General features: G+C 43.8%; 1 protein-coding gene across 7 annotated transcripts in view; it reads left to right on the top strand.

The window, feature by feature from the left end:
• Nucleotides 1–4938: 4938 nt before the first annotated feature.
• The window catches only part of LOC128613426 (zinc finger protein 609), a 72650-nt gene continuing 54174 nt past the window's right edge, over nt 4939–23414 (top strand). For all 7 annotated transcript variants that reach the window (XR_008386881.1, XR_008386880.1, XR_008386879.1 and 4 more), the window contains exon 1: nt 4939–5803. The gene's annotated coding sequence lies outside the window, so the exon portion shown is untranslated. The remainder of the gene's footprint in view (nt 5804–23414) is intronic.

Below are 23414 nucleotides of genomic sequence, written 5' to 3'. Positions count from 1 at the left end.
CCTTTCCGTTTCAAACGCAAGTAGATTTTTCCATCCATCCATCCATCCATCCATTTTCCATACTGCTTATCCTACACAAGGAGCGCACACATTCGCACGCTACATCCAATTTGGAAATCCCAGTCAATCTACAATGCACGTCTTCAGACTTGAGGAGGAAACCCCCGAAACACAGAGCGAACATCCAAGCTCCGCGCACACAGGCGGAAACGGGATTCGAACCCCCAACCCTGGAGGTGCGAGGCAAATGTTCTCAAGTGCGCTCGGAGAACTCGTGAAAAGACGCTCAAATGAACACCGGTTCATTTGAATCTCATGAGTAAGGAACAAACCACAGCAGGGTGTGCTGCGACAGGAAAATAATCAGTGACGGACTGGTGTGAAGCAGCCATACGTTTTTTTTTGTTGTTGTTTTGTTTTGTTTTTCTCTCGTACCATAGCAATTCACCAACCATTACCATTTGTAATGTTTTAATAAACGTGTCATACTTTTTTTATCCAATTATAGTTGCGTTTAACCAAGTTAGTTCCTGCTAAACGGACCTTTTATATACAGTACAGCAATGCTGAGCTTTTCTTGTCGGTTCACTTGAGCACGTGGGACTTCAGTCAACCTTTGTCCTGAGTGTAGTCTTACATGCTGTTACAAAATAAACTCGTTTAAACTGGCTATTAGAAAATGAACTCGTTTAACCTCGCTGTTACGAAATAAATGGGGGGGCGGGGGGGGAACCCCTTACGTTTCAAAGCAATAAAAATGACGCTCGCCTGGTTCGAGTCTGACAAATAAGGAAACAAAACACAACAGGGAGTGAGTGATGTTATATGAAAGTAACCAGTGGTGCTCTGAGTCAAACCACCCTGACAACCAATAACAGGACATCCTGAAGCCTTTCTCTTAAACGACGTCGATTTACCGACGATTCCAATTTTGAACGTATTAATACGCACGACGTCCGTTTTATCCACTCGCGTACGGTTCCGTCCACCGGTCGACGCTCTACAGCAGCGTGCAGCAACGACGAGCTTTTCTTATTGCTCCCACAAGCAGGAAATGAAACTGATTGTTGAATTCAATCACAAGGTCGTCGGTGAGAGTTTATCTGATAGAAAGATTAGAAAGAAACTCATCCGAAAGGTGTTTCTTTTTTTTTTTTTTTTTTAATCACTTCCCAAATGAAGAAATCTTCATTTTCACATTAAATAAGGAAACCTCTCTCCTGCCTTCGAGCCACCTAATCAGACACGACCATCGCCACCACCTACCCAGCTCAGGAGCTCTTCTTGTATCTCAACACAAAAGCTCTTTTTAAAGATGGCCTGAAAGGAACTTTCAAAAAAAAACGGTTTCACAAAGAGCTTCATGAGCTGTGGGTGTGCTTCGCTGCAGTCGGCGACGCGATCCTCAGGCCAGGTTTTAAATTCGACTTGGACTTTTTATTAACACATTCCTGGGCTTGGTTAAACAAACAGCGTGGGCCATTAAATGCGTGATTCAACTGTGTGAAGGAGCTAACTAGCTTGTGAATAGGGCTCGCTCTTTGCATGTGAATGAGGGGGCCGTTTGAGAGAAAGCTCGAGGTTAGGGCTGGAACAGGAGCACCAGGGGAGACTCTTCCTGTTCTTACTCAGCTGTTAGTATTTCCACCCTTTCGTCTGTGATCCTTAATTTAAAAAGATTTTTTTTTAAGTGAGAAGACCTGACGAATGGTCTGAGAACAACATATCAGAAGAGGTGTATAAAATTCCACACACGTTGTTGTCGATCATGTATAGAAGTTAGAAGTGGCTGTGTGCCTGCGAGCATAAATCATATTTTTCCCAACCGATGTTGCCTTCTGGCAACGTTATCGGCAATAAATGTCACCCTCTCTTCATTTCCACTGAAATTTACTCCAGTAAAACTGCATTCAAGCACAAGATCTTTTATATATATATATATATATATATATATATATATATATATATATATATATATATATATATATATATATTTTAAACTCCCTTCAAATAACTTGCTCTGCACTTTTCATATTCCTTTATGAGGTATAGCAGACATTTATTGTGCAAAAGTCACAGCTATATATTAGCCCGGATTGCAGTTGTAAGCACTTTTGCTTCACTTCTTATTAACCGTCGTGTTCCTGAACTCTAAAACTGCTGGGGAGTTTGGTTTGTGTCCGGTGACTGATGACGGGTGTTAGCTCCTAACAGGGTGAGCGAGGGGGTGATATTTTTTAGGAAGTCTCTTCGTTGAAACCAGGCCTGCAGATAATTAAGCATGACACGTCGTTTCACTCGAGCACTCGGGACTTCCGAGTTTAGATTTGGTCAACCCTTGGCCTGTTGTTAGCTATTACGGAATAAACTCGTTGATCACAATGTAAAAACAAAAAAAAAATACCCCAAAGCTTTTTCAGCTCAATGTGTGGTTTTTTTGTCACATGATTGAGAAGAAAAATGCGCATAAGAACAACAATCAAATGAAGCGTGGCTGATTTGAGCCTGATTTTAAAACAAAACCAAAAAAACACACACACACACACACACGACAGGGTGTGCAGTTAGAGGAAAATAATCAACTAGAAAGTTGTGTGATGTGGCCAGATGCAAACTGTGGTTACTGTTAACACTTCAAAGCTGAATATATTTCAATAACAGCATGTCTGGATAGTGTTTTATTCCTCTAATACCACAGTGTCATACTTATCCATTTATAGATACGTTTAAAGTCAATTCCTGTTATCGCTTACAAATGTCTAGCAGACATTCTCTCACCTCTCGCTCGCTCTCTCTCTCTCTCTCGCTCGAAAATAATAAGACACACACACACACACAAAAAAAAAAAAACGATTAACTTCTCATATTACCAAGAAACCAGATCCTCTGTCCTGAAGACTTTCGGAAAACAAAGTTACAGCTTTACCACTGACTGTTACAAAGCTCTGACACTGCAGACTCCTTCCGTGAATGCTAGATAATCATTTCCTTACAGAAAACTTCCCCATATGAACAATTCAAACGTCCCTGTGGGAGTTGTTACTATAGAAACCGTAACATTATTAGATTAGATCGAGCACGTCGATATAAATCGGTGATTTGCAGCTGAAGCTTGAGTCAGAATTGAGAAGTCACCAGAACGTTGTTATAACACCGAATTTGACACGTGTTGGTGTAAAGTCTCTGTGTTATTGTATTCGTGCTAACACCCTGCCCCTTTCACTCTGCTCGTGTACGTGAGAAGGCCGTGCTGAAGCTCTCGGATTTAGCGCCATGGGAAATTTCTCTCCACGTGCTTGCTTTAAAGGCCGATGGAGTGAGTTGGAGTTTTGGTTGCCATTACAGGATAGTTTCTACATTGCTGTCGTTTATGTACACATGTGGCTTTATAGCAGGACTACAGCAAGAGGAATGCAAAAGAGGCCAAATAAACTTCTAGGGAAAAGCCGACGTGCTTAGGAGGCTTTTAACTCGCTATGCACATCTTACACTGCAGAGCTTCTTGATGAACATGCCCCGTGGGGGTGCGAAATTGTAGTCCGCGGAGTTGTGGGTTGCAAACTCGTACTCGTCTACAAAAGGAATAAAATGCGGGCATATCTGGAAACAGAACCGCAATCCATCCGTCCATGCACATATCGGCTGTTTCTCAGGTGGTAGAGCGGGTTGTGCACTAATCGTACGGTTGGCGGTTCGGTTCCCGGCCCACGTGACTCCACATACCGAAGTGTCCTTGGGCAAGATGCTGAACCCCAAGATGCTCCCGCTGGCAAGTTAGCGCCTTGCATACCATTGGTGTGTGTGTGTGTGAACGGGTGAATGAGACACAGTGTAAAGTTCTTTGGATAAAAGCGCTATATAAGTGCTGACCATTTACCATCCATCTGTTTTCTGTACAGCTTATCCGCTTATGCGTATGGGCATTGTTTGGCAGTGATTTTGGAGACCGTTCTGGATGCGGTTCTCTGTATAGTTTGTGTGGATGTTGTAGTGGAAATTACTTACTTCCTAATCAGTATATTAGTTTGAATTTACATTTGAGGTTTGAGTAGTTTCATATCATTTTTTTTTTTCGTGGCATCCTCCTCCTCCTCCTCCTCCTCAGCTGGACGCTCTAGCTGTCGATCCGAATCTCACTAGCCAACGAGAGTAAATTGCTGTTAAGCCATACCCACATGCCAGAATGTCAAACTTAAGCTTCTGGTATACTTCGTTTTTTTTATGCGTACGCTAACGTACGCATAGCCTTTCAAAGTATACTCCATCTGACGTGTACGTGTACACATGCGCATTACGACAACTTGCACTACCCCTCCTGGCCTATAAGAGTCAGTACAGAGCAGTAAAGCAGGTTTTCTGGTGTGAAGGACGACAACGAAGAAGAACAATGCTCGAGGGGATCTCTCACCACGATTAGCACCCATATACAAATCCTTATACTCTTTAAGGCTAGAATTATACAAATGCGGATACTTTCTAACCTGCTCTCATTTCCGTCTCTTCCGTTTATTCTATTTATCTTCGACTACCTTGAGAATCAACAGCCCTGGGTCACTGTTGCCACCTTGTGGAAGAACTAAATAGTGCAAACAAAGTGTGCGCGGTTATAAAAATCGTTCCTAGCGCACGCGTAAAAAGTGAAGCATACTTTCTGCTGTAAACATGCGGAGCGTAAACGAAATGTTTGAAACTCGTAAACGAGAACTCTGTCAGCGCGTTCATTAACCACGATTAGCGAAAACAAAGCTTAGTAAACTGTTAATGAAGAACGCTGGTTATTTGAACACCAGGTTAAACTTTTTTCACTCTTTTCCGTTTCAGAGACTTTTTCTTCTTTCTCATTGTATATTTTTGTTCGTTTCCAGAAAAGTAACATTCAATATTCTTGGCAACCCCCCCCCCCCCCCCCCCCCCCAAAAAAATAATTCGCCGTTCACTTCAGCCTGTACAGTGACACAGAGACAACATGTAGCCTACATGTCCATAAGTAATTCATCTACAGTTGAGTTTCGGGTCAGGGTTACAACATCCAGTACGTAGCGGATCTAATCTAATACGTCATCACGCTGCAGGCTGCCCTGAGATCACACTCTGTAAGGATCTTGTATGCGCGATCCAGTTTCCGGTTCTTATCTCGCGCCGCTCCACAATCCGCGCGGAAGCTTCTTGTCCTGGATTTCATGGCGGCGCTCGCGCTGCCGTTTTGGTTACATTGTATCGCCGAGCGCTCGAGAGGGAAGGAGAGAGAGAACGGAGACCGGGAAAGATACATAGATTCTACAAAAATATATACATTTCGAGAGAGGAAGAAAGATAGAGAGAGATAGATGTATAGCGGAAAAGACAGAGTGATAGATGAAGATAGAGGACATGGATTAATATAGTTTGAGAAAGAAACCGACGCGGCACGATGTGGGATTTATTTAATCCGAGGATGAAAGGGAATGCTGTGATTCCGGTGTGAGCTCGAGCCGCGCGGCGCCGTTTTCCGTTTCGTGTGAACGGTGAGGATCCTGAAGAGCGCCATGGCTGCGGTCCAGCGGCTCTCCGGCCTCCCCTTCCTCCCCGCCGTCCCCGCCGTCCCCGTCCTCCCCTTCCTCTGACTGCTGCTGCTGGATGTGTGTTCTGGAGTACCGACGCGCCTCGTGCTGCCCGGGGGATTCCTCTTATTATTACTATTATTATTATTATTATTATTTTCTTTTATTATTATTATTATTTAAAGCCACATTTTGTCCCTTTACCATCATCTATGGAATGTACACAAGTGTTACAATCTGGATAGGAGTTTATTATGACCGGGGTGAGTCCTCTTTCTGACTCTAATCATCATAATGTGTGTGTGTGTGTGTGTCTCTCTCTCTCTCTCTCTTTCGCTCTCTCTCTCTCTCTCTCTCTCTCTCTCCTTGGTTGTGCTCCTGGAATGCCTGTTATGTATTTCTCACTGACCTGCTTGATAAAGGCAGGCTAACTCTCAGCTCTCAGCACGCTCGCTATCTGTCTATTTATCTGTCTATCTGTTTGTCTATCTGTCTGTCTATCTGTCTATCTACCAACCCACCTCCCGAGCTAGCATGCTAACTCGCTAGCTAGCTCTTTTAGCAAGGCAGCTAAGTCTATCTGGTTAGTCCACTACCGTTGGCTTCTTTTGCACATGTTGCCTGTCTTACTACAGGTTTCACTTTCGAAGACTTTATTTCTAATTAAAAAAAACAAAAACAACAAACTAAAACAACAAACTTCTTTGTAGATAGAAATGAGTTTTTAAAAAGAGTCAAGGAAGGTCACGAGAATGTAACAGACGAAGTATTTCTGTTTTATTACGAAGTGTTTTGCGTTTTTTTTTTTTGGCTAGCTAGCTGGTTGTTAGCATTATGGACCACTTGCTACAACAATAAAGGAGCTAGCTAAAAATTATATATACATATATATACATATACACATATATATACATTTTTTAGCTAGCTCCTTTATTGTTGTAGCAAGTGGTCCATCTAATATGTGTGTGTGTATGTGTGTATATATATATATATATATATATATATATATATATATATATATATATATATATATGAGAGAGAGAGAGAGATATCTCCAAATCTTGGAGATTATGTCTGGAAATATAATATAACCATAGCTAGTTGTGAATATAATAAAATCCATGTTTCTTTGTTTATTATTATTATTATTATTATTATTATTATAATAAACTCTATCCTGTGACGTCCAATATAACCAAGTTAGTTACTAGTCACACAACCCACTTTATTTATTCCACTTCTAACTTTAAAGACTTCAGTTCATTTATTCACCTCCAGAGCTTTTATTCTACAGGATATCCAAGAGTACTAGTTAAGTACTAGTGAACTAGTTTGTGACCACTTTTTCCTCCTCATGTGGTTAATAAACCTGATGCAATACCTCAGTAAGATGAGCAGCCAGACTGAACTAGTAACCCGACCTGTGGCGTTAAAAACTCGTTTCCAGACCATCTGCTGACTGATTTTTATTCCCCATTTCTTTTTTTACGAAACCGTCCCCTTGGTTTGGTTTGTTTTGTTTTGAGTAAAACGAACATTTGAAACTACACCGTGGTGATTTCCACTAGTCCTGACCTACACCCTCGATTAATCAGATATCGATACTACGCTTCCGGTGGTAATATTCCCGGTATGATACCGTAGTCTAAGAATAATCGCATTTTCATTGAATCGTGACCATTTTAACTAGACAAAAATGAGGGAAAATTAAATAAAATGAAAAGGAAATCTTTGTGTAAAATGAAACAAAAAAAAAAGATCAAAGCCTGTAATGGTTCTTCTTTCTTAGAAATACATTTCCCCTTAAAATCTTCTACAGTAGACCTGAGTACTTCAGATTTATTCTGATTCTCTATTCAGATTATATCCATTTGCAGGAGCATTTATACGAGAAATACGGTATTAATCAGTCTGTACAGGATTTAGCAAAAAAAAAGCGAGTGTTTTTGTGATTGTTGCATGCCTTGATATTGCTGTGCCTTAGTTCAGAAGACTACTCGAATTGATGAAATTGTTTCGAAATTGTCTTTCACAGGGATGTTCGTCAGTAAATGAGACCTTTTAGCTGTAGTCATGTTCGACGCACGTGAATCAAAGAGGGCTTCGGCTGAACGCACGTTTTGTTGACGTCATGTGACACGTCACGTGACGCGTCTCGGCCCAAACCTGCGGAAAATCTGCGGTAAATTCGAAAATTTGTAAGCTCCTCCGAATATCGCGGAGTTTGCTTGGTTTTGCGTTCGTTTCTCGAGAAATGCCAGAGGGACGGATTCATGACAATCCAGTTAGTTCAGAAAAACGTTCGTATCCTGTGTTCGTTCTTGGTTTGTGTAGATTTACGTATAAGGAGACTCACTAATGTAAACCTCGATGATTGTTCTGGTTCAAATCGTATAATTGGCGATGATGCGCTGCGATTTTATATACAATATTACACTGTCAAGTTTGAAAGAAAGAAAAAGCATTCCTAAAAAAGGAATCCATGAATTAAAACAAATAAGACTAGCCATTCATATAGGACTGAAGTAATGGCACCCTATAACAAGGACGCGTTGTCGTGTGTCTATGGGAGCCGACGTGCCACAATGGCTGGGTTGTTATGTTGTCTTTTATGGAGTTTTGTAGGCGTGGCTAAAAGCAGCAAAGTGGGCATCTCGCACATAGAACGAGGACAAGCGTGGCGGAAGGCGGAGTTTAGATTATGAATCCTGCGTGTATTGGTGTTTGCATGTTCACTGGAATTTTAATTTTTGAATAAAATTAAAATTCTGGTATAGTTTAGTATTTGATGGTGGTCAGGGTTCGGTTTTAATTTTTTGGATCAACGTTTGCATTTGCACTGCTCTCAAGACTGCTGATGTGAACACAGACAATCAGTACGTTTTAACATCGTGTGGGAGTTTTCACCACATTGTGCAACAGGACACGTACACACACGGCAGTGCTCAACCGTTTCACGGCAAACAAGGGAGCACGGCTGCGTCGGAAACCGCGAACTTACCTACTGTGTAGTAGGAGAAATACATGTATCTCTATATACTATACAGTAGGAGAAATACATGTATGTCTATATACTATACAGTAGGAGAAATACATGTATCTCTATATACTATACAGTAGGAGAAATACACACATCTCTATATACTATACAGTAGGGGAAATACATGTATCTCTATATATTATACAGTAGGAGAAATAGATGTATCTCTATATATTATATAGTAGGAGAAATAGATGTATCTCTATATATTATACAGTAGGAGAAATAGATGTATCTCTATATATTATATAGTAGGAGAAATACATGTATCTCTATATACTATATAGTAGGAGAAATACATGCATCTCTATATACTATATAGTAGGAGAAATACATGCATCTCTATATACTATACAGTAGGAGAAATACATGTATCTCTATATACTATACAGTAGGAGAAATACATGTATCTCTATATACTATATAGTAGGAGAAATAAATGTATTTCTATATACTATACAGTAGGAGAAATACATGCATCTCTATATACTATATAGTAGGAGAAATACATGTATCTCTATATATTATACAGTAGGAGAAATACATGCATCTCTGTATACTATATAGTAGGAGAAATACATGTATCTCTATATACTATATAGTAGGAGAAATACATATATCTCTATATACTATACAGTAGGAGAAATACATGCATCTCTGTATACTATATAGTAGGAGAAATACATGTATCTCTATATACCATATAGTAGGAGAAATAAATGTATCTCTATATACTATACAGTAGGTAAGTACGCGGATTGGGACGCAGCCCACGGCTTCAAGCAGTCGTCTATTTGCACGTACAGCATGACAAATAATTAACTGCACTTGAAGCTTTCATAAAATTAAAAATTAAACACCCAAAACTGTACACGGTTCCATAACGAAGACGAACTGTATGTGGATACGTGAAATTCTGGAGGGAACGTCGGACGGCGTGGCGCGGGGACGTAATGACGTGTGCCGTTAATCCATCTATGTTCTATAACATGTAACACAGGAACATGAAAGGAATATTCTAAAAGCCACTCATGTAAACACCTTAATCACAATATTGTCTTATTCAGAATAAGGTCAATAATTACATTACTGCTCTCCATGTAAACGTAGTCAGTGTTGAATGTTAATATTTTAATATCGTCATTTATGTCATTACCGCGAAAAATACCATGAAGTATCGTGATATAGTTTTAAGTCTATATCAGCCATTCCTACCTGGGATGCACCGATATCGAGTTTCTTGTGCCGACACGGTAACCGATCATCAGCAGCTTGGTATAGCTGATAGACATACCGATATTAACAACCGACAATTTTACCTTTGTGGAATTGAACGCAAGTTTAGATTATAACCCATATATGAAGTGCAGTGAGTGTAAGACGTTAAAATCTTTAAAAGTGGAGCGTCGGTTACTTTTCCCTACGTAGCTATGAGAAAGGTCAATCAAAAATCAGACATAATGATTGTAAACGTAAGTTGCAAGTTAACGCAAGGAGGGAAAATCGTTTCATTCCATTTTATTTTCCAGCCTTCCTCTTCAAGTGTTACGTGTCTTTTTATTTGCCTGGAGCTAGTACAGGCAGTGACAGCAGCACACAAGCGTATAAGCAAAAACAAATGCGTCAATTATCGTTTGGATTTATCCCAAATTCCAATATTGGAGCGATGAGGGAGTGAGGCACCATGTCAGCATTTATCATGTTTTTATTATAACCTGTATGAGAGAGTGGTTGCATTTAGCCAAAAAAAAAACAAAAAACAATAGACCATTGTTTTATTTCGTTCTGGTTAGCACTACCAGCGTCTTCTGTGCATTTGATTGGTCTTGTATCTAATGGGAATTCGGTCATATTGTACTTCAAGTGTTTCACAGAATATAATTTATGCTACGTTCATGTTGCCTTGTAAGAGGTCATTTGCAGGTTGTAATAATGTCGTTTCCCGCCCCGGGACGTTCAGCGTGTGAAGCTGAAAGGGAAAAAGCAGAGACTATGTTTACATGGACAGCAGTGATCTAATTATTGACCTTATTCTGAATATGCTTTTAGAATACTCCTTTCATGTTCCCGTGTTACACGTTATAGAACATGGATGGATTAACGGCACACGTCATTACATCCCCGCGCCACGCCGTCCGACGTTCCCTCCAGAATTTCACATACCCACATACAGTTCGTCTTTGTTATGGTTCCGTATACAGTTTTAGGTGTTTCATTTTACGAAAGCTTCAAGTGCGGTTAATTATTTGTCGTGCTGTACATGCAAGTAGACGACTGCTTGAAGCCGTGGGCTGCGTCCCAAACCGCGTACTTACCTACTGTAAGGTAGCCGAGATACATGTATTTCTCCTACTATATAGCAGGTACGTACGAGGTTTTCGGACACAGCAGCGCTCTCTTGTTTGTCGTGAAACGGTTGAGCACTGCCGTGTGTGTACGTGTCCTGTCGCGAAATGCGGTGAAAACTCCCACACGACGTTAATAGTGTGATTACGGTGTGTACATGTCTGTAACGCACTTCCATAATGCGACTAACACAGGAATACTCCACACGTCTTAATCCGATTTGTGTTTACTTCGAGTATGACTTTAGTCGGATTAAGGTCATCAGAAATCGCTGTTTACATGCTAGTTTCTTAATCAGAGTATCGTCTTAATCAGGTTAATATCGGATTATTGTTCATCCATGTAAACGTACTGATAGACGCCTCCACACAAACGCGTGCAGTTTGCTCTGTCAGAGCACGTGAAGCTGATAAAACGCTCCTTTAACTGCACTGTTCTGGTTACAGGCCTGAATGACTAAGGATCTGTTATTCTGTAATGAACGTCCAACTTTCACGTGACGTTTTGGACTGAAAGTGCGGCACAGCAACAACAGCAGATAAACACGAGTAGCATTAGGGACAAGCTAGCCAGGTAACGTTAGAGATCACTCTTAATGTTAATGAGCAGTCAGTTGAGAGTTACTGTAACAGTAGTGATCATAGCAGGGTTAAGTAAAGTATTATAAAGCGCACCTATTATAGTTTTGAAACGTGCCTAATTTTGTTTTAAACGTCTCATACGATAGATTTACACGCATCTAAGGTCAAAAAACACTTTAAAGTGCTCATAATTTAAACTGCAGCACTACCCCCCCGCCCCCGTGTCACAAACGACTCGTTCAATGATCCGTTCTAAACGATTCATTCTAAACTCCTCCTTTCAGAGAGCATACTCTGCCCTAATTGGTCAGATGTCTCAGTCTGTTGTGATTAGTCTACCACTGCCAGTGTTTGTCGAAAAGGAAACGCCCACTACCGTAACGAGTTTCAGCTCCGTCTGTCAGCAAGTAGCCGATGAAGACCAGAGGCGGGGCTTTTTGTGACAAACCTACGTAGGTTAGTACAGGAAGTAAAGTCTGGAATCACTAACGACTCGTTTCAGCTGTTCAGAATCGATTCCTTCTTTTGGGAGTCAGTAACTCCGTTTGTCGTGCGCTTTGACAACATTTTGAAACTTTGCAGACTTTTTACGTTCACAAACAGTGACATATGACACACTACATGAAAGGTCATATTTGAAAAAACGTAATAGGTGCACTTTAAGTATTGGAATTTCTTGTAATCGATGGCTGATAGTGAGTGAGGATCAAGAACAACATACTGGGTAAGAGCTGTTCTATTCACTCGCCCAACGTCGTGTGTAGACATTTCTCTCTCGCTCTAGCTGTAGAAGATGTTTACGGTTGCTTGTACTGTGGGAAGATTCACGGTTTGGTCGGCGAACGTGAAACACGTCCAGATCGCCCTCGTTTCCTGTTTACTCATTCCAGTTTTTCACTTCATTTCCGCTCTCCGGTCTGAAACGGTTCATTTATTAATCTGTAGACGTATTGGACGTATGTGGCACGTCTACCTTCCTCCAGACAAACCACAACATCCTTAATCCTCCGGAGAAAAGTAGGCACGCCCTATACGTTAGCTAATCGGCGTTTAGTAGCATTCAGACGCTGGAGTTTCCAGCTTCATGATGAATCTTTGGCGTACGTCTCTCACACCTAGCACATCGCGTCATTCTGATTTTATTTTTATTTTATGAGTTAAAAACCGTTTCATTCGTTTCAGATCCATTCGGTAGCCGGGAGGCGATGAGGGAGAATACGATACGAGACATTAGCATTAAACATTCATCAGGATCTGATGACTCTATGACTGGTTTAAAATAATAATAAAAATACAACAAAAACTGATTTTTTTTTTCTTCACTTTTAACACTATATGCTTTAACGGTTTAAAAAAAAGTTTTATTATTTTAATTACTGTACTTTTATTCTATTTTACAATAGGAGATTATAGGAGATATTTTTAAAATGTCTTGATTTCATTCGTTGTATTTTATTTTTGTTTCAAGGTTTTAGTTTGAAGCACTTTGTGCTGCTTTTGAAAAGTATGAAAGGTGCTTCTTCTTCTTCTTCTTCTCCCTCTTATTATTATTTTTATTATTATTATTATGATGGGCATTTGAACTCCCAATCTTCAGGTGTTTATATCAGAACCTCGACCCTTGACCCCCACCGTCGATAGGGAAACATGTCCAAACTTACCATCAGACTCTCTGAGCTTGACATCATCCCGGACGTCACGGAGTTTGCTGTGAACTCTATGAACCGGGCGTTTGTAGACATCTCAATTTTACTGCGGACAAAGTCCTGTATTGTGAATTTCATATTTATTGCGGTTTATTGAAACACGACCGACGAATGACGACCCGCTTCAAGATCTGTCCCAAATGAATGTTTAGCTTCCTTGAACACGTGACTTTTTTTTTTTTTTTTTGGTTTTGTTTTTTTAGCCGCTTAATGCTTACAGCAAACCTTTTGAGAATCTGAATATCACCAGCCGCTGTTGCCATAACGATTAAGAAACGATTATTTCGAGGAATCGGGAGCTGAAATTAGACGAGCGATTCAGCGATGCGGGATGTACACTCGGTTAAGTCTATAGACAGCGGCATTTCGGAACAGCTCTGCTTCATTTCACGTTCACTGATGTACAGTTTGTTTTGCTAATTTACACTAATGAAGCTGTTCTATCGCTTACTATCGCACGGAGAGAGAGAGAGAGAGAGAGAGAGAGAGAGAATATACCCTCGTCTGACATTTTACACCATCGTTCTCCTGATGAATGTTTCACTCCTATGAAATTAGTGTTTTTTGTAGTGATTATCGAAGATAAATGCACCGCGTTTTGAGTGTGTGTGTGTGTGGTGTTCCGCACGACTGCTGTATATTTAATGTGCAGGTTTTGACCTTCATTTTCTATTTATTCGTCAGGTCTTTATCCAAAGCAAATTACTCTGTAGTGTAGATTTTTAAAGCACAAAGACGTGCCGTCGAGGATCACGCTCTGATCCAGTCCCGGGATTTAAACTCGCAAAACTTCCTCTCCCTGAGACGCATTTTTCCCTTCTTGCACCGCGTATTCTTCCTCTAACATTAGCGAAGAGAGGCTTAATCTACTGCAAACTGCGTCTCAAGTGGACCTGCTAATCGAGGTCCTCATCCTCTGTGTTAGAATGCATCTAAGAGAATCCCGCGATAGATGGATAGATTTCCGTGCAGGTTGGGTCTCCGGAGCGCGACGACGTGCCGGATAAATCCCAATCAGCCTCTACCTGCGCGGAGGTACGATCCTGGCCGGAGCGCTGATTGTTGGTCAGCGTGGTTCCAGTAGGCTGGATCTGAAAACGTCTGCACTTCATTAGAGCACCGTTTGCTCAGCAGAAACTCCGGGTGTAATTAGTTATGCCTGATTATTTTTAGTACAGCTCCTGAATGAAAAGCATTAACCTTAGCATGACCTCCTCTGATTAGCAAATTACAGAGGACAGCTCGGCGCTCAGCGTCACTCCGTTATTTGATTAATCGCTCGATCCCAACGCCGAGATTTAAACGTTAGACCTCGTTCATATCGGTGGCTGACGGGCGTTTCGGAACAGGAGCGGGAGCGGGAGGGGAAGTCAGCGTGAGCTCGTGCGCTCAACTTTTAACCACGTTTCGGTCGAATTTAACGACTTGAAGTCCAGACAGCGTGTGTTGTGTGTTTTGTTTTTTTTTTTTTGTTTTTTTTTCCTTTCCTTCCCTCTCCCCAAATCTTCATCTGAACAGGTTTGATGACCCCGCCTCCACCGTAGCGTCCGCTAGGCAGTCTCTCCAGGACTTGGCGAGCTTGCGATCGCAGAAATCGAAGCACAAACTCCGCAATATTCGCAGGATCGTGCAATCTTTCAAAATGACTGCAGATCCATCCCAAGACGCGTCACGTGACGTCATCGCGCTTTCAGACACAGCCGTGTTCGTTTCGCGTGCGGCGAAGTCTACCGACAGACGTCACCGCGAAAGACAAGTTCGTTCGATTGTGATCTCGCCCGTTCGAGTAGTGCAACGGCAGCATTAAAAGAAAGCAGGAAAACTCGGCGAAATCCTGTGAGGAATAAATCGGGTCTTCTGCTGTCTTCAGAGAGACTTTTCTGCTCACCACGGTTGTAAAGAGTGGTAACTGTAGTACTGTGGTCTTTTCTCTGTCCTCGCTCATCAGCAATTTCCTGCAGTTACTTTTCACACGCTGCCTACCGCTTGCTGGCTGTAGGTTTGTCTGGTTTTTGTTTGTTTTTTCTCACACAGTTCTGTGCAAACCTTCAGAAACTTTTAGTAGTTCAGCACTTTCTGAAAATCTAAAACCAGCCTGTCTGATGCCTACAACCACCGAGACCACACTCCGATATCTGACGTTTACACTAACTGAAGTGTGGTTTTGTGCATTGTGCTCTTGCCACGTGACTGGCATGAACATGTTCCTATTAAAGTGGCCTCCGTGTGTGTGTGTGTGTGTGTGAGCTCTGCTCTAGAGCTCTGATATTGAGGTCTGAGTGCCACTCTTCTATCCCATAAAGCACAGAACAATATGCCCGAACCCATGGAGGAAAAACATGTTACGTGCCTGACTGAATTTAACGCTCAGATTCCCGTCGCTCCCCGAGCGAGCGAGCGGACACGGCCGGCGTTCTCTTGTCCAGAGAAAACACGGCGTGAAAAAAGCGCGCGCACCGAGCGAGATTCCTAAAAGCAGCGCTAATGCGTTTCAGTAATAGTTACTTTAGTGAATTAGCTGCCATCCCTGAACGACGTCGAGGACATGTACGCGCCGTCTTTCTGAACGTTTCAACACGACGCGGCGGCTCGTCTGTCAGTAGCTTAGTTTCGCCAATTACATGGGCCGAGAATTGGCAGGCGGTAACGCACCGGAGATCACAGCATCGATCTGCGTCTGCCGTCTCGAGGGTGGAGGTCAGGTGCTCGGTCGCGGCGTGTAGAACTAGAACAGAATGAAGGCGGAGCTCCGGGTATTTCCTCCTGTTCGGGTCGGGAGTGTTTCTGTGAATCATGTGATTGCTGAAGTGATGTGTTCGCGTATGCTGGTCTAGTGCTAGGTCTAGGAAGTGTTTTGAGGTCACATGTTTGCTTGCATGTTGCAAATATGGCCTCTTCTGAGTTTAAAAAATAAAAGTAAACTGGCTATAAACCGGCGTATCGTTGTGACATTCATTGTGGGGATTTTTGTTCTTCTGAAAAGTGGGAGAACAAATCGTGGAAAATATTTCTCAAGAAAAGTAAGATGGTAGATTCAATGACATGAGTTGTGTGGTTTGTTTATTGTTGTTATTTTCCTATAATAATTTAAATGGACGTTAGGTACGATTAGACTTATTTTTTATTTTTTAGAGACCTCTCTAACCTGGTGGCTGAGTGGTTAGCACTCCTCGGTTGGGGGTTCGATTCCTGCCTCCTCCCTGTGTGTGTGTGTGTGTGTGTGTGTGTGTGTGTGTGTGTGTGTGCGCACGCATGCGCGAAGCCTGTATATTCTCCCCGTGCTTCGGGGGTTTCCTCCCCCAGTCCAAAGACGTGCGTCGTAGGCTGATCGGCGTCTCCAAATTGTCCGTAGCAGCTGAACGAGCACTGTGATGACGTCATAAGACGCGTCTCGGCCCGAATCTGCGGCAATTTTGAAAAATTTCACACCCCTCCGAATATCGCGGAGTTTGCTTGATTTGCCGTTAGTTTCTGCGATCGCAAAATCCCGAACGGACTGTTAAGATGGATGGATTGAAGGAAGGAAGGAAGGATTAATGAAAGGATGAGTGGATCGAAGGAAGGATGAGTAGACGGAAGGATGGCTGGAAGGAAGGATGAGTGGATGGAAGGAAGGATGAGTAGACAGAAGGATGGATGGAAGGAAGGATGAGTGGATGGATGGGTGGATGGAAGGATGGATGGAAGGAAGGAAGGATGGATGGAAGGAAGGAAGGATGGATGGAAGGAAGGATGGGTGGATGGATGGATGGAAGGAAGGATGAGTGGATGGATGGAAGGAAGGATGGGTGGATGGAAGGAAGGATGGATGGTTGGAAGGATGTGTGGAAGGAAGGATGAGTGGATGGATGGGTGGATGGATGGAAGGAAGGATGGATGGAAGGAAGGATGGGTGGATGGATGGATGGAAGGAAGGATGAGTGGATGGATGGATGGATGTAAGGAAGGATGGGTGGATGGATGGAAGGAAGGATGGGTGGATGGAAGGAAGGATGGATGGTTGGAAGGATGTGTGGAAGGAAGGATGAGTGGATGGATGGGTGGATGGATGGAAGGAAGGATGGATGGAAGGAAGGATGGGTGGATGGATGGATGGAAGGAAGGATGAGTGGATGGATGGATGGATGTAAGGAAGGATGGGTGGATGGAAGGATGGATGGTTGGAAGGATGTGTGGATGGATGGAAGGAAGGATGGAAATAAGGATGCATGAGTGGATGGATGGTTGGAAGGATGTGTGGATGGATGAGTGGATGGATGGACGGAAGGATGGATGTGTGGCTGGATGGTTGGAAGGATATGTGGATGGATGTGTGGATGGATGGAAGGAAGGATGGGTGGATGGATGGAAGGAAGGATGAGTGGATGGATGAGTGGATGGATGGACGGAAGGATGGATGTGTGGCTGGATGGTTGGAAGGATGTGTGGATGGATGTGTGGATGGATGGAAGGAAGGATGGGTGGATGGACGGAAGGATGGATGTGTGGCTGGATGGTTGGAAGGATATGTGGATGGATGTGTGGATGGATGGAAGGAAGGATGGGTGGATGGATGGAAGGAAGGATGAGTGGATGGATGAGTGGATGGATGGACGGAAGGATGGATGTGTGGCTGGATGGTTGGAAGGATGTGTGGATGGATGTGTGGATGGATGGAAGGAAGGATGGGTGGATGGATGGAAGGAAGGATGAGTGGATGGATGGATGGATGTAAGGAAGGATGGGTGGATGGAAGGATGGAAATAAGGATGGATGAGTGGATGGATGGTTGGAAGGATGTGTGGATGGATGAGTGGATGAATGGACGGAAGGATGGATGTGTGGCTGGATGTGTGGATGGATGAGTGGATGGATGGAAGGAAGGATGGATGTGTGGATGGAAGGAAGGATGGATGAGTGGAGGGATGGAAGGAAGGATGGATGAGTGGATGGATGGAAGGAAGGATGCATGGGTGGATGGAAGGAAGGATGGATGTGTGGATGGATGGAAGGAAGGATGGATGAGTGGAGGGATGGAAGGAAGGATGGATGAGTGGATGGATGGAAGGAAGGATGCATGGGTGGATGGAAGGAAGGATGGATGTGTGGATGGATGGAAGGAAGGATGGATGAGTGGAGGGATGGAAGGAAGGATGGATGAGTGGATGGATGGAAGGAAGGATGGATGAGTGGATGGATGGAAGGAAGGATGCATGGGTGGATGGAAGGAAGGATGGATGTGTGGATGGATGGATGGAAGGAAGGATGGATGAGTGGGTGGATGGAAGGAAGGATGCATGGGTGGATGGAAGGAAGGATGGATGTGTGGATGGATGGATGGAAGGAAGGATGGATGAGTGGGTGGATGGAAGGAAGGATGCATGGGTGGATGAAAGGAAGGAAGGAAGGAAGGATGGAAGGAAGGATGGATGTGTGGATGGATGGAAGGAAGGATGGATGAGTGGGTGGAAGGAAGGATGTGTGGATGGATGGATGGAAGGAAGGATGGATGAGTGGGTGGATGGAAGGAAGGATGCATGGGTGGATGAAAGGAAGGAAGGAAGGAAGGATGGAAGGAAGGATGGATGTGTGGATGGATGGAAGGAAGGATGGATGAGTGGGTGGAAGGAAGGATGGATGATTGGAAGGATGTGTGGGTGGATGAGTGGATGGCTGGACGGAAGGATGGATGTGTGGATGGATGGTTGGAAGGATGTGTGGATGGATGGAAGGAAGGATGGATGAGTGGGTGGATGGAAGGAAGGATGGATGAGTGGATGGATGGAAGGAAGGATGCATGGGTGGATGGAAGGAAGGATGCATGGGTGGATGAAAGGAAGGAAGGAAGGAAGGATGGAAGGAAGGATGGATGTGTGGATGGATGGATGGATGAGTGGGTGGAAGGATGGATGATTGGAAGGATGTGTGGGTGGATGAGTGGATGGCTGGACGGAAGGATGGATGTGTGGATGGATGGTTGGAAGGATGTGTGGATGGATGGAAGGAAGGATGGATGAGTGGGTGGATGGAAGGAAGGATGGATGAGTGGATGGATGGAAGGAAGGATGCATGGGTGGATGGAAGGAAGGATGCATGGGTGGATGAAAGGAAGGAAGGAAGGAAGGATGGAAGGAAGGATGGATGTGTGGATGGATGGAAGGAAGGATGGATGTGTGGATGGATGGAAGGAAGGATGGATGTGTGGAGGGATGGAAGGAAGGATGGATGAGTGGATGGATGGAAGGAAGGATGCATGGGTGGATGGAAGGAAGGATGGATGTGTGGATGGATGGAAGGAAGGATGGATGAGTGGGTGGAAGGATGGATGATTGGAAGGATGTGTGGGTGGATGAGTGGATGGCTGGACGGAAGGATGGATGTGTGGATGGATGGTTGGAAGGATGTGTGGATGGATGGAAGGAAGGATGGATGAGTGGGTGGATGGAAGGAAGGATGGATGAGTGGATGGATGGAAGGAAGGATGCATGGGTGGATGGAAGGAAGGATGCATGGGTGGATGAAAGGAAGGAAGGAAGGAAGGATGGAAGGAAGGATGGATGTGTGGATGGATGGAAGGAAGGATGGATGTGTGGATGGATGGAAGGAAGGATGGATGTGTGGAGGGATGGAAGGAAGGATGGATGAGTGGATGGATGGAAGGAAGGATGCATGGGTGGATGGATGGAAGGAAGGATGCATGGGTGGATGGAAGGAAGGATGGATGTGTGGATGGATGGAAGGAAGGATGGATGAGTGGAGGGATGGAAGGAAGGATGGATGAGTGGAGGGATGGAAGGAAGGATGGATGAGTGGAGGGATGGAAGGAAGGATGGATGAGTGGATGGATGGAAGGAAGGATGCATGGGTGGATGGAAGGAAGGATGGATGTGTGGATGGATGGAAGGAAGGATGGATGAGTGGAGGGATGGAAGGAAGGATGGATGAGTGGATGGATGGAAGGAAGGATGCATGGGTGGATGGAAGGAAGGATGGATGTGTGGATGGATGGATGGAAGGAAGGATGGATGAGTGGGTGGATGGAAGGAAGGATGCATGGGTGGATGAAAGGAAGGAAGGAAGGATGGAAGGAAGGATGGATGTGTGGATGGATGGAAGGAAGGATGGATGTGTGGATGGATGGAAGGAAGGATGCATGGGTGGATGGAGGGAAGGAAGGAAGGATGGAAGGAAGGATGGATGTGTGGATGGATGGAAGGAAGGATGGATGAGTGGATGGATGGAAGGAAGGATGCATGGGTGGATGAAAGGAAGGAAGGAAGGATGGATGGAAGGGTGGGTGGATGGCAGGAAGTATTAAGATTCATGTGAAGCAGAGAGAACGTGTTGAATGGTGGCGTTCTGGTGGGAACTTCCTGGTTGAATCGCTGAAATGTCCCGCAGTAGCGTTTCTTCATTATTTTTAATATTTGATTCCATGAATGTTTGATTTTTAGACTTTGCGTAAAAGAATTAAAACACTTTTAATAATAAAAGTTTTAGAGGGGAAAAATGTCCCCCTTGTTGTTCGTTCCAAGAAAATAAAATAAAATAAAGCGCTGTGTCCTTGTTTTTCTGACGAACAAAGAATGAGTTTGCGGAACCTTACAGGTTCTCAAATCTTTTTTTTTTTTTTTTCCCCCAAACGGAGCATGCAGTTAGTGAGCGTTGGATAATCCTGATCTTTGCCCTTAACGTTTGCCCCCTTTGAGCGTTTTAACTGCAGTCTCTTTTCCTCCATGTCTCTGTAATCTTCTCCACTTAGCCGTCAGTGACGGGTTCCTCCCTGTTTCCGTTTTCCCCGCTCGCGCTCCTTCCTGACATTTCACAGAGAAGCTCGAGGGATTCCCTAAGTGTCAGTTTTGCGATAACGGGACACGAGAAGTACTCGGTACTCCGCAGCAGGCCTCCAGATGGTACAGACTCGTGCCTGACCTGCACCGCGCCGTTCTAGCCGGAAGGGCAGCTGCAGCTTCTTCGGCATGAAGGCTCGGACATCTGTGAGAGATTAGACGACAGCTTCCTCGGTGCCGTTCAGCTTAATGAATCACTCGCAGGCTTCGGGTCCTGACCAGGAAGGGCTGTCACCTCAGAGTCGACGGTTTTATCTCTTCACAGGGCGACTAAAAAAATAAAAAATCAAAGAGGACGAAGTGGTTTAGGATGTATTATATGTTATAAGACATGAGATGGTTAACAGGACGGCTTGTGTGTTTATACGGGTGTTAGGGTTTGAAGTTTTCACGGGATAACCTGCTCTAAAGAAGTGAAATCCTTGTAGCGAAAAACAAAAGGAAGCAAAAACGATTAAATCCCAGAGGAGGAGTTCTTTCTTTGGAAGATTAAAATCACTTTCACTGTGTGTATTTATCACGTTGTTGTTGTTGTTGTTGTTGTTGTTGTAAGCTGAAAGACAGACTGCAAGGAAAGGTGGAGCTCTACAGTGTAACTAGCGTAGCAGTAGCTACCTAGCTAAAGACGTAAGAAGGCATGATACCAGTTTTCACTTTCCGATACCGAAACCTCGAGTATCAGCCGATATCCCAAAAACGTATTTATTTATTTATTTATTTATTTTGCTGAATCTCTTTCACACCGAAATCCCTTGCATGGCGAATTTAATAAAGTATCATGTATTCCTAACAAAAGTAAAACCAGTCAAATCTAGTCTCTTTACACCTAAACAAACATTTTCCGCGCTGGCGTTAGTGGTTCGCGCGTTTGCCTCGCACCCCTGGGGTTGGGGTTGGAATCCTGCCTCTACCAGGTGTGTGCGGAGTTTGCATGTTCTCCCCGTGCTGCGGGGGTTTCTTCCGGGTACTCCGGTTTCCTCCACCCGTCCAAAGACATGCGCTGTAGGCTGATCGGCGGTTCTAAATTGTCCGTAGTATGTGAGTGGGTGTGCGAGTGTGCCCTGCGATGGACTCGCTCCCCATCCAGGGGTTCCTTGGGATAGGTTCCAGGCTCCCCACGACCCCGTGTTGGATAAGGTACGGAAAATGGATGGATGTTTGGTTTGGTTCTGGGGAACAGTGCTGTGCTGGTGTGTTTGATAAAGTTACGAACGTGCGGCGCTGTAGTACGATTCCAGAGCGAGTTGTTGTTGTACTTGTTTTTGTTTTTGTTTTTTTTTATGGACAAAGCTGTATTTTTGTAGAGTCGCAGCCAGGCATACTAAGGATGAGAACTAGGCTTGGGACGCTTGGCGATACTATCATCTTGGTGGTTGGAATCTATCAAGTCAGACGATTTAACGTGGTTAATTCTCTCTCAAAACGTAAGAAAATGCGCACGTATTTCATATCAGTTCATATGATGGACACGGTTATAGTTTAACAAAAAAAAACCAACCAGATTTGGGCCAGGATGCGTCAAGTGACGTCATCACGACGCGCATTCAGCCAAAACCCTCTTCGATTCACGTGCGTCGAACATGAGTACAGCCAAAAGGTCTCGTTTACCAACAGACATCCCTGTGAAAGAGCGTGCGAAACTATTCCGCGCGATTTTCCCAAGTCGCTTCCCGCAAAACAAAGCAAACTATTTGTTTCGTTTTGTTTTTTTTTTAAATAAAAAAAAAAGGCTGCAGAAAAGTCAAGCGTTTTTGGCCGCCACAATCACAAAAAATAACCTCAGTGAAATCCTGTCCGGATTGTGTAATGACGTGAAGTGTACACGCCACGTGTTGCGTGTTTCTGGCCACGCCCACTTCATTTTCCCCCTCGAAGGGCACGATAGGACAATGGCCTATTGCGCACGATCTCACAAGCATAAAGAGCCACTAGATCGAGTAAATACCGAGCAGGTACGTGATCAGAAGGAACCGTCCGATCAATCGTGACCCCGTGACACACGGTCTTCAGTGTGAAGCTGTAAGCACAGCCGTACGCGATGACACCGCAAGTGATAAACGAAGACTTTCGCGCCCTTCTTCTGCCGTCTGAGCTGACGGATGCAACGTGGTGAAGATCAAAAGACATGAAAGAGTGTAATGTATTCAAGCTGTTCAGAGCAGGAGCAGAACCGTATGTCCTGATGCTACTCGGGGGTATAACAACAATCTAATAAAGCCTGTTTGTATATTTTATAATTAATCAGATAACTCGGCTTAACGTGTGCGTGGGTGGGGTATTATTTTTGTTTTTTTGCCTACCCTTATCCGCCTTTACAATCTCCTCAGGACAGATGCTGCAGACGTCAGTGTTGATTATTTACAATGAGTAGG

Source organism: Ictalurus furcatus, chromosome 10 (genome assembly GCF_023375685.1).
Source record: "Ictalurus furcatus strain D&B chromosome 10, Billie_1.0, whole genome shotgun sequence".
NCBI lineage: Eukaryota > Metazoa > Chordata > Actinopteri > Siluriformes > Ictaluridae > Ictalurus > Ictalurus furcatus.
Note: the sequence above shows the minus strand (reverse complement) of the source record. Positions and strands in the feature narration are given on the sequence as shown.